We start from the raw sequence: 16906 nt of genomic DNA on the forward strand, positions 1-16906 counted from the left end.
CATTTGACAACACCATTTATTTCACAGAAAACTTCTAAAAGATGATTGCATCTTGTGAAGAGTTCATTGCATGGTTGAGTGATGAAGACGAGAGAGGTCATAACTTGTTGGTCATTTTGAAGATGCGGCCATGCGTAATAAAGACATTTTAATTCAACACTCATTCTCAGGGTGTGCCTTGGATTTCTACATTTTTACTGAAACCTCACCGATGCAATGAACCCTTCACAAGCTGGAATAAACACAGTGCACCTGAAGTTTACGAAGAACACCTGTATGTGATCAACACAAAGACCCAGGAGCGCTTCTACTACTTTGTCTTGACCTCGTAAAGATTTGCTGGAGAAAGCTTGCCATTTTTTTCTTTGCTGATTTTGGGCGTGTGGGTTGTAGGAAGTTGCACAGTTCTCGAGGCTCATTAGGTCTCATTCATGAAATTGGCTCTTACACTCTTGAAGATTTTTGTTAACCCTCGATGAGTCTCACCAATAAAAAAATAAATCCTAAAGATTATTTTTAACTCCTTGCTTTTGACATCTTATTGTCTTGTAACATTGCAGTATTTGAGAGCTTCAATGATTGACACTTACAAGAGGTACATAACAGCTGTCAGGAGCAAGGAGTTACAAACACTCATGAGGCTTTCCTTTCCATCTGAAAGACTAAATTGAGAGTAAAAAAGATTCCCACCCACAGTGAGAACAAATTCATACCAAGGTTCTAAGTGTTATGGCACATTTAGACATACATGTTCACAGTGTTTTTAATCAATTAATTTTCCTACAGTACCTCAGCTAGAATGATTCAGTTCCATTCAATTAAAACCCTAGCAAAATAAAAAAATAATTTTACTTTGCCCCTTAATTGACCAATAGAGGGCAGTAAATATGCCTTTGCTCCATCTTGTCTGCCACAAATTCAAAGAAGAAGAACATCTTTTAAAATTCATCCTATCATCTATCCATTTTCTTCCGCTTATCCTGTTAAGGGTTGCAGGGGGGCTGGAGCCTATCCCAGCAGCCTGCAGGTGTGAGGCGGGGTTCACCCTGGACAGGTCACCAGTCTATCTCAGGGCCAACACATGGAGACACACAACCATTCACACTCACAGCCACACCTACTGTCAATTTAGAGTATCAATCAGCCTCGTCCCCATTTACATGTCTTTGGACTGTGGGAGGAAGCTGGAGTACCAGAGAGAACCCACACAGGAACAGGGAGAACATGCAGACTCACACAGAAAGATCCTGTGCCTGAGCTGGGGCTCAAACCCAGAACCTTCTTGCTGTGAGGCGACAGTGCTGACCACTGCACCACCGTGCCGCCTTATCCTTTCATTTAGTCACACATTTACTCTTGTTTGAAATTAAATTTCTTAAATCCTTGTCAGAAATATTAATAATCAATCAATCAATAAATGTGATTCATATAGATTAATTAATTAAAGAGCATGTAATTAATTTGATCATTTCTTTCATCAATTGACCACACTGATCAAAACAGCTGATGCAGTAGCTCATGCAGCAGTTCATGATGAACCAGATGGGATTCCAAAAAAACGTTTTTTTTCTTTAAGGAAAAAGAAAAAGAAAAAAATAACCATAAATCAAAAGTCTCCTATACTCACCTGCTGCTTTGGCTGGTTTATAGCCTGCAGGGACTCCTCCAGTGGATCCTTGTAAAACAACAATCGTACAGAGCATGAGTTATGGTATGCTGCCTACATGTAATGATGTCATGGAGTTATTTGGCTCAGTAATTCATCGTTTCTTCCATCGGCTGTCTTTCCTCCTCCTCCGTGGACACCGGGATAACATACTGTGTCCTTTGGGGTAATGTGTCTTTATATGATTATACACTGTATTTAAATATATGTGTGATTGCTTGAATGTTCAAATGGAGCAGAGTTCCAAACATTTGGCGTTCATATCGATTTCAGGTTATATTTTTCAAACGTGAACATGAGTGAAAGTTCTGCGCTGTGAATTATTCACTGTAGATATACATTTTTCTATCCACAAGATTCAATAAGAGAGTTGATATTAATACAAAAAAACTGTTAGCAAAGAAACTCCAAACACTCTACAATGTAAGAGGAAATAATATCAATGAAGGGCATTACTGAAAGAGATACAATTCATGTTTTTACAAAACATATACCACAATCTTTGCACCTGGCAATTATCAGTTCAGGCAAAGACATTTTATCAACATTTTACTTGTCCTATTGTTAATAATGTTTCCCAACAGGGAACAGCGAAGGGTAAGATCAGTGTGGGCATTCTGCAAGATTACGTTTGTTATTTTGGGCCATGAGAGGTACATTATTATTAGTTTTGATGAGGAATACAGACATTTCACATTTTTATTATTGTTTGACATGAACAACACATTTTAAATGCGATAAATAAAACATACTCTTTGCTTTAGTGGATTTTCTGGTTCACTTTCTGTTATTTTTTTATGCTTTTGTTTGTCTGTATAAACGTCTGGTCCGCAGCAGTCTGAATTAACAGCAATATGTCGGCTAAAGACAAACAGATTTTGTTTGTTGTGGCTGTTCTGGATTATTTTGAATCGATCCTGATGGACATTGAAGGCTTTGTTACCTGGAAAGAATCCAGTTCCAGCTCCTCCTGGTCCTATCCCAGCACCAGGTGGTACATACACGCCTGGAACACACAGCAGAAAAAAACGCAAGAGGTCATTCTCTATCAACAACCATTTTGACACAACCTACAAATGTGTCCAAATACTTGACAGCCATGCATTTTTTTTCATTGCAACGCTTGAAACAGCAGTTCTAAACAATGACCCCATTTATTAGACAAACATTCCAAAACACATTCATCATGTGTGACCCAGACAGCGATACTGAGGTCTGTCCTTGGCATACGCAGCTGCCCCAGGTCATGACGGTGATGGGCCGGACAATGAAACGTGAATACAACTGCTCAAGCAGGAGGAAAAAAACAGAAACCTTATAGGCTTGATTAGGAGAAAATTCCAGTTGTTTTCATTCTGATGAGGTATTGCATTTGGAACCCCTCTTTTAGAAAGTTGCTGCAGCTCTGTGGACACCATCAACCCCCACCTACATCCCCTGGACTCTTTTCTTGCCTGATTTCTGGCTGGGGCCCGAAGCAACTCCTGAGATGGTCGTTCTGGATCCCAGACATGGTGGCCTCATGTGAACAAGTAACAACGGAAATAAAAGAGAGGGAGGACCAAAAAAAAAAAAAAGACATCAGTTGTTCTGGGACAAGTAACGACTAAATCCAGTGGGACCTGTGAGCTAAGGCCAAAATTACAAAGTCAAATTTTTTTCAGGGGGGAAACCTGGTTTATATCACTAAAAACACAACAAAATGGAGAGAATGGGACAGCACGACCACAGTTTATTTGACTAAAGACTCTTACAATTGTTGGAAGGCCAATTAATGTAAACCATATGTAAAAGGCTTTCATGTGTTTATTAGCAAAGATGATGTGAAAATTTCACTTTGCATTTTGTCTGTGTACATTAAAGGAAGAATCTTACAAAGTGTTACTGTCCGATCTAATGACAATTCATGACTTCCTTCCTACGTGGTTAGCCGGTAATATAGGTTGTGACATCAGGTGACAAAATGCATGTGCTATGCACATCTGGTTGCATAGATTTCTCTTTATTTTAGGTTATGGTTTAAGTTTTTTGCCCCTCAAAACAGTTTTAACACCCAAACTTTTATGTCTTTGGATATTTTAGCTCCAATGTTGGATTTTCATGTCAGCGTGATTGTCATTTTTCAAGGTTTATGTTTGTTCAGTGTCTTTCCAATATGAGTCAGCGTCAGCTGGGTTTAAAGTGTGAATAAAAAACTGAGAATTTTATATTTATTAAGCATGCCTGCATATTGGTCCATGGCAATGAAGACAGCTTTGCCCTTTTCACTAACAAGCTTTGACATATTTAATGGGTTTCTGTCATAATAATGTCTGTATTATTTATGTTGTACAGTTAAGATGATGAGCAGTCAGTGCTAATCAGCGAGGTGCCAAATACAGAAACATGCTGTAAGAATTAACTGCTGGAAAGGTTGTCAAGGAATTATAACATATACAGGATACAACATTTAAGTTAAACAAAAAAGTCTTGGATGACCCAAATAAAATGAGCAAAGAAGTTTGCAATATTCTCTTCATTAAAGTTGAAGGTCTCCTCTGCAGTTCAAACTAACTCAAACCTGTTGATATAACGGAGTTGTCCAAGATGAAGTAGCAAGGACAACAATCCAATCTGATTAGAAAGAACAAAAATCATGGGCCTGCCTTTGACTGAAGCTGTTACTGGGAATGTTGAGTTTTTCTACTCAGTGGCGCCTCCTCTGGCCAAAAGCAACTGCATTTCCCAAGTCTGCTTTTCTCACGCCCATCATTGCATGGTATTGTGAAGATATTGATTCACGTTCCTCCAGGGATGCAACAAATTTTGGATGCAGGATACATAATGATCATATAATGTATCTATTTTCTTAAGTAAGCTAAGTAAGTCCTGGGGAAAATTGTTTTGGTACTGGTTCGTTTCAAAAGGACAAGAATATAACACGTCAGTTTTTCAACTAGTGGCTGGTGCAGACAATTTCCATTGTAATCAGTTGAAGCCGCTACATGTTAGTCATGCACAACAAGACAATTTTTTGCAGCTGGTTTACTTTTTTTGTCCCCATCATGCAACAACAGTCCTCCAGGCATTTATAATGACATAAAGTCTGCAGATTTGGCCCCTGTTCGGTGCTGTTTGGCGGGACAGAACAAATGAGCCTGGAAGCAGTTTTTCTTTTCTAATCTTTTTTTTTTTCTTGCTCTGCCCTACTGACATTAACGGCTAAGCTCAATAATTTGCATTTTGTCTGATTTTGTGTGGATAGTGAAATGGCTAAGCTGTTGGGCGATGGCTGCCTGTGTAGACCATATAGAAACATAAGTATTATATTAACCCAGCTACATAATCAGTAGTGGCTAACTTTGCTCAAGCAGAAAGCATTGTGGTAAATGGGAAGAATTATGTCATGGATTATAAATGACTCCATGAATAAACCCACAAGCAGATGAGAGGCAGGATGACTCTCATCTGAACCTGACAGATCATGGGGACTGCGGTTTGTTCTTGTAGTACTGAGTGCTGATTAAAAAGATCTGGAAATCTTTCATGCTCAAATAAAAATGAAGACCATTCCATAGTTCAGTATTTATTTACCACGCACCTAATTGAAACCCAAAAGTGTGTTTGTGGGTTGGTGTACCGATGCCATTGCCTCCGTCTCAGGTGCAGGCACCACACATAGAGGGTGGAGTGATTGTTCCTTCGTTTCACAATCAAAAGGAGGATTTCCTGTCTCGCCATCGGCAGCCAGGCTCCGTTTTTCCTCTGCTTGGAATCCCATCATGCTACTGTACCACTTCCACCGAGTGCATTAAGTTCATTGAGGCCACACATCCAAATAAGGCGCACAATGACCTCTGCCACGTGACCTGACCCACATTAATACATTTATGATTTCTTCAAACTATCGTCATCATCATACGTATGTAATGATCTCAGCCAGGTTATGAGAATGGCCTGGAATTTAATGTGAAAGATGGAGATTGACTTGTAGAGCACGAGGGATTAGATGAGGCAGGATTTATTTCACAGTTGACTGGAGCCAACAGTTGGAGTGTTAGGGAATGATTAATGATACAGAGGAAAAAGATTTGAAAATCAATGACCTTGTAGTGATTTTATTGATCTTATATTTCCTGAAGTAGGCGAAGCAGTCATCACACACAGCCCCGTGTTCTCAGCATGACACGGTAAAGGTCATTACTTAAAATTACATTATTCAGTCTGGAGCAGGTTCAGCAGTGAGTTGAGCAAGAAATGTGGGACTATTTTACAACTTGTTTGGATGGGGAATGTGAGAAAAGGAAAACATGGGACCAGTAAGTCTTCTTCATGTACGTTAAAATCTAATTGAGGAACAAAAAAATTATACTCCTGCGGTTTGCTTGTGAGTAGTTAGGTTGAGGAAAAATCGTAGTTTCAGACTGAAATACGACTAAAGCAAGCAAAGCTTTCTTTCCATGGAAATACGCAAGTTTCCAAGTAAATTGTTTCTCTGACCCATTGGGACTTTGCTGCTGCACATTCACATTAATGGAATTCCTCCTGCCATAATTACCACAGCTGTTATTGTCTTCTCTCGGGAGGACAGTCCCCTTGTGCTTACTCTTAAAGCTACAGAAATGAAGTGTACTAAGTGGATGATGGTGTTGATCCACCCACAGGAATCCTGACAGTGATTTAGATTTATCAGCACTCTGCTTTGGATTTCAATGTGATCCAGGGCTCACATTGAACGAAGTGTCTGCTAGTCATCAGCAGACGGGAAGTAACACATAATCATACACACTTCTACTCGCTGTGAAGTTCCTGTGTCAATCATAATGTGAAGAACAAGTGTCTGGAATTGTACACCTGGTTTCCCATCCAAAATGTTCACATGGGTTTCCAATGAGGTATTGATTGGCAGCCATTGAGGTCCCTTTTGGGGAAGCAAAAATGCCATGTTGATTATGAATTTAGTCCAGAATGAACAATCTTGTTTGCCAAGTAGGATATGTCTCTTTTAGAATTTTAATCTGTCTACCATAACCTATATTTAATGAGAAATCTAACAATTTTGGATCATTCACTACATGGGTGACATTTTTAGGGGAGAAAATCTAATTTTCTGTCAGTTTGAAATTGTCATAAACTACTATATTTCCTATTATTATATATTTCCTATTATAGTACAACCCAGTAATTGAGAAATTCCATGATCAGAATCCAGTTTTTAGAGGATAGAATTTCCAGACGACAGTAGTAATGTTTCGATTTCACTGCTAATTTTAAGTGAAGTCTGGAAATGTCGCAAAAAAGGAAATGCAAATTTGGTGTATTTCCATCAACTCATTTGGAGTGAATAAACCAAGCTACGCCATGGGATTTTTTTGTTAGAAGATGGTTGTATAGGCCAGGCTCTTCATGGCTGTAACAGGGTGTAAAAAAAGGCTGTCTAGACAATCTACAGAAAAAAAAAAAACTTGTCTTGGGGAATTAATTTCAGTCAGGCTAGTTGTAACTGTTCATTTGTGCCAGCTGGTATTAGCTATGTTGCATGCTGTCTGGAGAAAAAGACGAAGTTTGGGACTATCCAGGAAGACGCCAGCTGCAAAAACAGCTGGTCAATCACGTGAGGCTTGCAATTACTATCAGAGCTTATTCCCAAAAGAAGTGTTTCTATCACTTCTTTTGGAAATTTTACTGTTTTTCAAATTTTGATGAGTTGAAATTGTCCATCGCACACAAGTAATAAGGTGGGCAGATCTAAAACAACACCTCGAAGATATTGTTTTGTGTTGTATCATATTTTGAGTCTCTGCATCAATAAATCTTTTCCTGGCAAGGTATTTTTGTTTGATATATTGGCCTCAAGGTACTGATACTGGAAATAAAGCCATTACAAGAGAATATACCGGTATGCATGTTTAGTAAATAAATTTTAAGTTTCTATGGAGAGAAAGTGGCTTAAAACCTTACACAACGGAGGTTAGGGGTCCACATTTGACTGAACAGCATGACAAAATAGGAGATCTTATATCAGAAATGATCAAACCAGAGCCAATAATGTGTTTTTCTATAGCACATAACGCTCTTTTTGAACTGAAAGAGTTTAGTTTCACCTCATTTAAAACAAGCTAGTGAGTAATGAGACATTTCTCTGACCCGCTGCTACGTTTTTTCAGTAATTGTTTTTTGTTTTTTTACAAAATAAATGAACACAGTTATGGAAGATGGATGGAAGAAGATTTGATAAAAGAATTCTCATAGTATTTAGTTGGACAGAACTCACAAGCATTAATTGCCGCGTTCCCTGTGCTTTTTTTTTTAGGACTTTCAGGACCATTACCACTCTCGATCATTGCGGTCAACATTGTTTGTCCTAATGTTGATGTGTTGATACCACCTGACTCACAAATCTGCACCACTCTTTCCATCACTCTTGATAAAATAAATGATTTTGGAAAACTGTTTGCTGTGTTCAGACGTATCCAAAACAACCGTCCCAGAAGAGAATATTTGGTTCTCTCTTGCTGGAAAGCTTTCATACTGCAGAACCAAAGCAACACTGTGGTGAAACAAACACTATGGCTCCTGGCAACCTTTCATTTGCCGGTTATCAGACATGTGACAGCTGACCTACTATCAGTCAACCCTTGCACTGTCTTTTTTCCACAGCAGACAAAAGAGGAAAGCGTGTGGAGCATCTAAAGAGGTAAAAATCTAAATGGGAACATCCATCTTATCATTACAGCCTAATCTAACTTTATTCCCTTTTACAATGGCCCAGACTTGTCCCAGTGACACGTCTCTGAAGCAGAGCCTCACTGTGAGGTATGCGCTGGCACACCAACACACAGCCCACAGATGACAATATTTTAAGGATTTAGGAGGACCTGGTTCTCATCTTGTTGTTGTTCTCTTGCTTGCCTTTGGGTGTCTTGGGTATAGCCTTTCTAATGGAAGCTGACAGTGGACAGGGGATCATTACAGGATTAGTAAACTAGGAAAAAGGTCTGTGATAGCTGTGGATTCTCCTGTTAAAGTTTCAAAGAGTTGAACATGATGAAAGAATAAGCCATGGTTGAGCAAGCGAGTGGAACAAACAAATTATGACTACATCCCAGAAACTGTTTCATGTGATTGTATCGGATAGAACAACTGGCGCTGCTATGGAAGCAAAGTTAATCCACAGAGTCCCATATATTTACGGGTAATTGTTTAGATAGTTTTTTTGTTTCGCCTTTCATTTGCCTTTTGGTTTCTGAAGCCTTCTTATATAACTTCCATCCAAAATGTCAGACTAAACACAATGTGAAATATCTTTTTCCCTTCTGCTTAATTGATCCAACACCTGAAAATATGCAGACATTTTATAAAGTGTTTGTGGGAAGTGAAGCTGTCATGTTCTGCAGTAGACGTGTTACTAAAACTCACTGTTTGGCTAAGACCAGCGTATTGATGCCAACTGTCTAAAGCCGCAATGTTTAACCAAACACATTCTTCAATGAGCAAAATAAAAAAACAAATAATTAAATTTTTAAAAATCACTTAGTGGCTCAATCATCCTTCCCCATGAAATTGAGGAAGCAAGAATTCCGGGATGCTTGACTTATTCTCTGCACACTGAAGATTACCTGGGAGGATTTGAAAGACCCCCCCCCCCCAAAAAAAAATGTACTGAAACTAATACAACAAAGCATTTATGGTTTTCATAAGGTTTTGATTGTACTGATGTAATGTGTTTATTCAGGACTTCAATTTATTGCCATCTTTCTCATCAGTTTATCATCATAGGTTCAGGCTTTTAATTTAGAATTGTTTTTATGTTGTGTCTAGACAAAGACGCACACTGGATATCAATAGGGGGTTGGCGAGTCCAGATGAAAACATTCCTGACAGGAGCCATTTCAGACTGCAAGCCTGCAGTGCAGAGACTTCTGCTAGACCTCTGCTAGTAAGGGGCTGCTCCGAGTGGCTGGAATGAATCACCTTAGCTAATGTGCTACTTTGTTCAACACTTGGCACTGCTTGATCACAGACCAAACATCTGACTGCGACCACAGACTGTTTAAAAGAAGTGGACGTAGCCACATGATATCACCCACGGGTTTATCTACTGCAGTTTGGAAGCATTACGTTTGCCGTTTTGTCTAAGACCATCTTCTTTTTTTAGGAATATGATGCATTTGGACAGGTGGAGCACCTCTATCCTGGCTCCACATCACCTTGGTAGTGAGATGACAATCACAAGGTGGTTATGAAAGTGACATTATGCAATATTGAAAAAAGATTTGAAGCTAGCTACTGGGGCCATAAACTAAGAAGGAAAATATTGCAACGATGCAATAAATGAAGTGAAATCAATTGTATTTGTTACTGTGCCCCCTGCTGGCCGTATACTATACATGCAGGTTTAACGCACTTAAGCACTGGCACAAGCTCTCAGGCCCGGAAGCTATGTCCACTTCTTTTATACAGTTAATGGAGCTGACATTTATTTTTTATTATCAACTGTTGTATTTTTAGCAGTGGGGATAACTTTATATGAAAATCAACTCAATAACCATGCACACATGTAAGCCAAGGTTTTAAGGCAAACCCAAGCATGTTGGACTGTCAGGTAAGCATTCTGGTGAGAAACAGCCCATTGGTTTCACAAAAATAAAACTACCAATACCAAAATCATTCGTGTCATATCCTCGACAGTGCAGTCCTTTTGAGTTATGTGTCTACAAAAGCAAGTAATCATAAACCTTTGACCTGTATCATACAAAATTCCTCACAGTAGCTGTGCTGAATATGGTGATAGAGAAACTGTGGGCCAAAGTGTTGGTAACCACTTATGGCTCGACATTTTGATGCATAGAGGTGCTTCCCAGCCAACCAATATGCTTTCACATAAAACTACAGATAGAACTTTTGAATCCCATAACACTCTCCCAGGACGGGTGCCAGAAGGACATGAAAACTGTGGAATAACAGTTCTTTCACAATAGCAAGTTCTTTCAGTGTTTCGCTGAGCACTGAATGAGGTCACCTCACTGCAAATTACACCAAACCACTCGACATCACCAAATTAAAATGCCTTTGTGGGTCCAGCATTTTAAAAAAAACAAAAAAAGCTGAGGAAATTCAACAGAACCCTTGCTGTGTCTTTTTCTTGTGATGTTTGAATTGGTCTATTTCTTTAATTGCAGGATAGTGTTGTTGCACTCTGGGATGTCACATTCATCCAGTATGCCGTGGTCCATTCACTCTTGCCAAAAAAGGGATTAGAGCCAGAGAGGTGTTCACAACACACTCAATAAAGCCTGAAGCAGCACTTACTCGAGGAATAAAGAGCGTTTGAGTGTCTACCAGCAGTCATAGGGTAATGCTGACGTTAATAATGTTTTCAGACACCCATGGCATGCCATCCAATTTGCCTTGATTTCATCAAACTTCAGTAATACCCAGGGGACTGTCAGTCACTGATTAATGTATTTAATTCCTCTGAAGTCTCGGGGCTGAATGAGGCCAATGCCAAATGAGGCAAACTGGCCTCAAGTACTACTAAAGCTCACACAGCTTCTTTAATTCTTTCAAGACAATGAAGTAACAGAGCAGCTATTTTTTGCTCTTTTCATCTTCCTTTGGCTTGTCAGAAGTGCACCATTAAATGTGTCCATCATAAAAAATTGAATTAATAACTTTGGCTCGACCATCAGCTGGTTGTTGAGGTTGTCTGGATTAATGCAACATGTATCAAGGTAAAAAAAAAAAAGTTACATGTAATCCTGCAATCCAAACTTTATGGCACTGCATATCATGCCAACCGAAACAGACAGAGAGTGAAGTTTTCTTCCCATTAGCAATCGTTAACTTTCCCCAGGTAACTTAGTGGGGATGGCTTCAACGGGGGGAATTGTGAAAACAGTCCTGCTCTAAGGAAAAAGAACCACGCAAAGAAGGATGAGAGGAAAGAGAATCATAGACCATCAGACAGACATACACTCGATGGTTGGAGGATGACTTAAGAGTAGGAAAAAAACTTTGTAAAAATGTCGTAATTCCACCCTGGGTCTCTAAAATTATGATTCTCGTGGTCATTTCATTTGGCGATCGCACAAATTTTATGGACTCAATTTATATATCACTTATGTCCATTATTTTCATAAAAATAGTTGATAAATGTAGAAATTTTTGTATCTGCTGCAGTTTCTTAATTGTGTACAAATACTTCAATACATAATGACCAATCTCTGTCGGCTTTTGTGTCAAATTTTCCACTAATATTTTCTTTTTCCCCCTCCTCCGGCCAGAAGCCACACACACTATCACGCTCTTACATCTATCCATAAAGGAATCCCTCTGTGCTCGTCTGACTGTCTCTCAATTATATGAAGAGCCGGCCATCTGAGCATTGCCAAAATTGGGCATTGCTGATGTCACAAGATGTCAGTGCTGAAAAGGTTGGGTTTTTTTGGTTTGTTTGTTTTTTTGGATGAGCATTTCCCATTGTTTTGTAACCAAAAGTTACCCCCCCCCCCCCCCCATTTGATCCTGAGTTTTTCTGAGATAAAAGTTAAAGGAAAAAGCAGAGATAACCGTCAAGACTCAAAGCATTAATGCTTTGTGGCATCATCACATAACCTACGGCTGGGTCCCTCAAACAAAAAGCACTATGGTAATTTCACTTCACCTCTTCGAGCCGTGTTCTGTTATTAGCAGACTTATTGTTGGCTATATGGTTGAAAGACTCAGCTCAATCATTTATTATTCAGGCACTGAAAAATCAGCTCGATTTAAGTCCTTTGGGAATCTTTTCAAATAATTCTATCAGCAGTGTAAGCCTGGCTTCAGCTATCTCATGCGGCGGTAAAAAAAAACAAAACTGTGGTCACCAAGTCTAAATTGCATCAGCATGAAATCATTGCGAGAAGAATGACATCCAACTCACTGCAACCATGTGTCCTTCATCGCATGAGGGGGAACCAAACATAGAGTACCTGCACATGGTTTAATAAAATGTCAGGGGGCATATCTATTAACAAACCCCCTTCCCAGATGTTTTCACTCGGACCATAACTCATTTAAACTCTACAGAGGGAAACATTCAGATAGGACTTGCACTCTATCATAATTCAAGCGCTGAATTTCACAAGCAGATGAGGTGTTTTCTGTGCGGAGGCATTAAATGAGTAGATTGGGTGTTAATGAGGTTCATGTTATTCACAGATAATTGACCCTTGGACCAAGTCGAGAGGGTTTTTTTTTTTCTTTCTTCCCTTTCTCCAAGTTAGAGAGCACAGATGGAGCTGGTTTGAGTACCACATAAATGTAAGGGATAGATTCAACACTTATGTGACGCTGTGGTCCGAAGCCAATATCGATATTTCTTGGCTGATTTCCTGCTCCATATTTTGTCTGAATGCATCTTGATATCTTGAGTGAAGTGTACCTGGCACAGAAAAGAGGATTAAATGTGCCATGAGACAGATGCGGGGAATGCACTTTTTTTTCCTTTCTTTTAGACGATACAATCTGTGATCCGACAGGAACAACTTCGATAAAACTTTGTCTTCTAAAGAGAGCAACTCAGCAGAGCAGCTTGCAGAAGTAAGGGTTTATATGGACAAATTATTTCCTTCAGGCTACTAGAAGATAAGAAACATAAACAGTTCAGACTTTTAAGCAAGTAAGTACAACAAAAGTGGAGTTGACCAATAGTCTGAGAGGCTAAACATATTTTCCAGTTCTTAATGAATTGAATCTCAGCCAAAACAAAGACAGAGATAAAAAACAAAATGATGCAGAAGAGAGAGAAAAAGCAAACTCCGAATGAATGAGAGAGGGAGGAAAGGCATGACCCCCCCCACACACCATCACCACCGCCCTGCTTTCTCCTCCCCTCTCTCTGTCGGAAACAGATAAGCTATAGCTTCAAACTGCACTTGAGCACTTCAAATGAACCAGTCAAATCTGTGTGTTGCTGCTTCCTGGCTTTTGATAGACTGGGAAGCTTCAAGCTGTCAATGTGGGTACTCACACTCTCTGTCAGTCCACCTGCAAGGTCAACGAGGGTATGACTATTCTCTCCCTAATACGTCGTAGGATTGACCCTGAGCTTTACACACGGCCCATATATACTGCCTGGAGGCAAGTAAACCCGCATTGGTGTGTGTGTGTGTGTGTGTGTGTGTGTGTGTGTGTGTGTGTGTGTGTAGGAGATTAAATTATATCTAGAATTCATTGCACAAAAAAAACCCAATGCCAACATACTGGTACCATGCTTTGGGAGAAGCTGTGCGCCAAGTTCCATCCTACTGATTAAATTGAAAATGTAAATTATCTTACTTACTTTAGTATGTCATTTATACGTTTGTCTTTTTGCAGGATTGTGCGAAACATACCATTAAGTACAAGTTGGTGCAGGGAAGGAGAATGAGCCAAGAAAATTTTGAAACAAGATAGAAACAAGATAGAAAAAAATATGTGTATCGCCAAATTATTGCATTGCAATATTGTGTTGTATTGTTTCCATCAACTGGTGAAGATCGTATCAAATAGGCTACGTAAATCAAAGACTGCAACATTATGCTTTACGCTATTATCTCCCACTTTTGTCCATCACTTTTTTTGAAAAGGAAAAAAAATATCAAAAGATTATCTTTTCAAATGCAATATTTCAAAATGTGCATAAAAATACATTAATGGAAACCTGACTAGTGCCGTAGAAGGTTTTACAACACAATTTTCTGTTTTTACGGCTACATTTTTTTCCTCCACTCAGATTTTGTTTTTTGCCAAAAGGCTTAAATTTGTCTTCTTGCATAACGCTGCTATCAAAGCAGAAAATACACATATTACTAACACTTTTGAAACATTCTATTTCTTCCAATTCATGAAAATAATATTATTGAGTCAAGCAACCTCCTGTTTCTTCACATAAAAATTAGGCAACGGCAGTAATGGCCTTTCAGTGATAAGCCAACGCTTGCGAGGTGTCTCTCAGCTGATTCATGGTCTCCCTCAGTAACTGAAGTGCTCTGAAGCCTCCCAGCTGATTCAGATCAATGGACTGAAGTGCGTCTCTGATGTCTTTGGCTTCTGCCAAATGCTTGACTGACATTTATGTCTGAGATCTGTGTATCTTAACTCATGTTACTGTTTTAACACGTTTCATCCTCTTTTACTTTGAGTAATGAGCTGCAGTTCTGCTTTCCATCGTCATCCCAGGGATGGGGCCACTTTACCCCGTGTTACTCAAACATCGCTGTGGCGATCAGACATTGCATCATAATGTTAATTTTCATAAAACAATATTAAACATGCAATAACTCTTTTCTCTGGATATTTTCATTAATTTCTCAGGGAATATTATATGGACCTTGGCGGAGGTCTGCTCTCTCCAGCTGCACTTTTAGTAGCATTATTGACGTAGCAGCCTCACTTCATTTAGTTGTGTCCAATGGGGTTGGTTGCATATCCTAGTTTTGGATTGAAAACATTAGAACAATCAAATGAAAAAAACAAACAATCAAAACCAAAACAAATTCATAAGTCATGTTTGGGGACACCTAAATATAGTAAGCACCAAACTTGGTGAAGATTGGATGAAATATGTGCAAATGGCGGCCAACAATGTGTTCAGTTTCCCCACCCACAAAAAAGAAAGCATCCCTGCAACTATCTCACCATAAATAGTGAGAAAAAAACTTTAGAAAGGATGAAGTGTGTTTGGACACAACATAGAACGGCTCACTTAATATAGAGCTATGACAAGCCTGTGGATACCGATATCTAACCAAGGGCTGGGTGATAATGAACTGTACCTCAAACTAGTGTGAATATGATGCTAATTATTTATCTCAGTGTAAACACTGCAGGGATTCAGTAAGCGTGCAGGACATAACTCAGACTTAACATGCTTCATGCCTGCAGCAAGGGATCTGAAATGTACAAATACATTTAAATCACCGAACAAACCCAAAATAAGACATAATGCAACTACAGAATGTTCTTTGGTAAAGATGAACAGGGAATGTTGTAAACAATAAAATCCAGCGCTGAATACATTTGTTTTATATCATGCAATTGACAGTAAATCAAACTGCAAACAATAAATTATATGGCTCAAACACTGAAAAGGTTTCATTTAAGGTTCTACTTGTTGCTGATAAGCAACAATCAAACTTGCTATAATTGCTGGAGATCTAATGTTTTATGTCTGACAAGGACAAAGAGGCACAACAAGATTGCACCTGTTCTTACTCTGTGATTGATGGAGCGAAGGTCATTGCTCGGTTTCCCCGTGACACACACTTACCTCCTTGAAGAGAGGGCTGAATCAGTGCTAGGAGGAAGAGTCCACAGAAGAGCAACGGAATGTTTCTGTTAGCCATCTCGCTCCAAAATGCACCACCCCTCTCCAGATCAGCTGGTTTTATTCTCCTCTAGCTAATTAACATTAACCCAAAGTCTTAAAGAGTGGGAGGAAAAAAAAAGGTGAAAAAAATATGGACTCGACGTAATTAAAAGAGGGCAAAGACTCTGGTTCAATGGATCACTTTGCTTTTTTTCCCCCCTCTATGTCTGGTGTTGCTGTTTTTATTCTGGTCACTCCTGCCAACAGTACAGACGCTGCTGCCAGCAAGGAAAGGGAGAGAGAGAGGGAAAGAGACACATTCAAAAGGGAGAGAGTGAGAGACAGCCCCCCCGTCCCCCTCCAGAAGGAATTGAACTGTCTGCCAAGCAATTGCATGGACACAGAGCATACTTATCTGTAAAAGTCAGGAAAGAAACTAGGGAAGAGCAAACTACATACCCAGATAATTACCTGTTCTCTTTGGCCTTCTACGTTTTCAGCTGGTTGTTTTTCAGCACAAGCACTAACACTAATTCTCGTTGTTTTTCTTTAGGACTCCGTCCAGAAAATGTTGAGGCAGAGGGGAAAAGAACACAGCAACAGTCAGCATGTGTCCACAAAATATCAGAACAAGACATTATGAAGTCACTGGCTGCATGAAGAAACTGGAAATAGCGGCGCACTGTTGCGTGGCAGTCCATGGGTGGGAGCCAGCCTTAGAGGTCCTAGTAAAGAAATGACAAAATTATTGGCATCACACAGCAAAGACAGCAAGCCTAGAACCCACGCAACACCAGTGGTCTAGTCATTGCAGGGTTTTGGAGCCGCTTATCAACAGTCAATTGATTGCAATCTTTAATTTTTGTATTGTATGAATTCTTTCTCAACTAGTAGAACCTTCTGAGTGTGCTTTTAAGGCATTACTGAAC

At 39.4% G+C, this 16906-nt stretch overlaps 2 long non-coding RNA genes across 3 annotated transcripts; one reads left to right on the forward strand and one right to left on the reverse strand.

The window, feature by feature from the left end:
• Nucleotides 1-1626: 1626 nt before the first annotated feature.
• Nucleotides 1627-16250, reverse strand: LOC147254235 (uncharacterized). The gene is made up of 3 exons (XR_015118024.1): nucleotides 15939-16250; nucleotides 2610-2672; nucleotides 1627-1675 (listed from the first exon to the last, which is right to left on the reverse strand). It is a non-coding gene; the product is annotated as an uncharacterized LOC147254235 (long non-coding RNA).
• Nucleotides 8289-9674, forward strand: LOC147254236 (uncharacterized). Of its 2 annotated transcripts, XR_015118026.1 has the most exons (4): nucleotides 8289-8342; nucleotides 8418-8461; nucleotides 8579-8840; nucleotides 9467-9674. It is a non-coding gene; the product is annotated as an uncharacterized LOC147254236 (long non-coding RNA). The 2 variants fall into 2 exon arrangements; XR_015118025.1 differs by lacking the exon at nucleotides 9467-9674 and having other exon boundaries at nucleotides 8579-8973.
• Nucleotides 16251-16906: the final 656 nt, after the last annotated feature.

This window comes from Aulostomus chinensis, chromosome 10, assembly GCF_037954235.1.
Source record: "Aulostomus chinensis isolate RoL2024-O1b breed Wild chromosome 10, RoL_Achi_v1.0, whole genome shotgun sequence".
In the NCBI taxonomy this organism is placed as follows: Eukaryota; Metazoa; Chordata; class Actinopteri; order Syngnathiformes; family Aulostomidae; genus Aulostomus; species Aulostomus chinensis.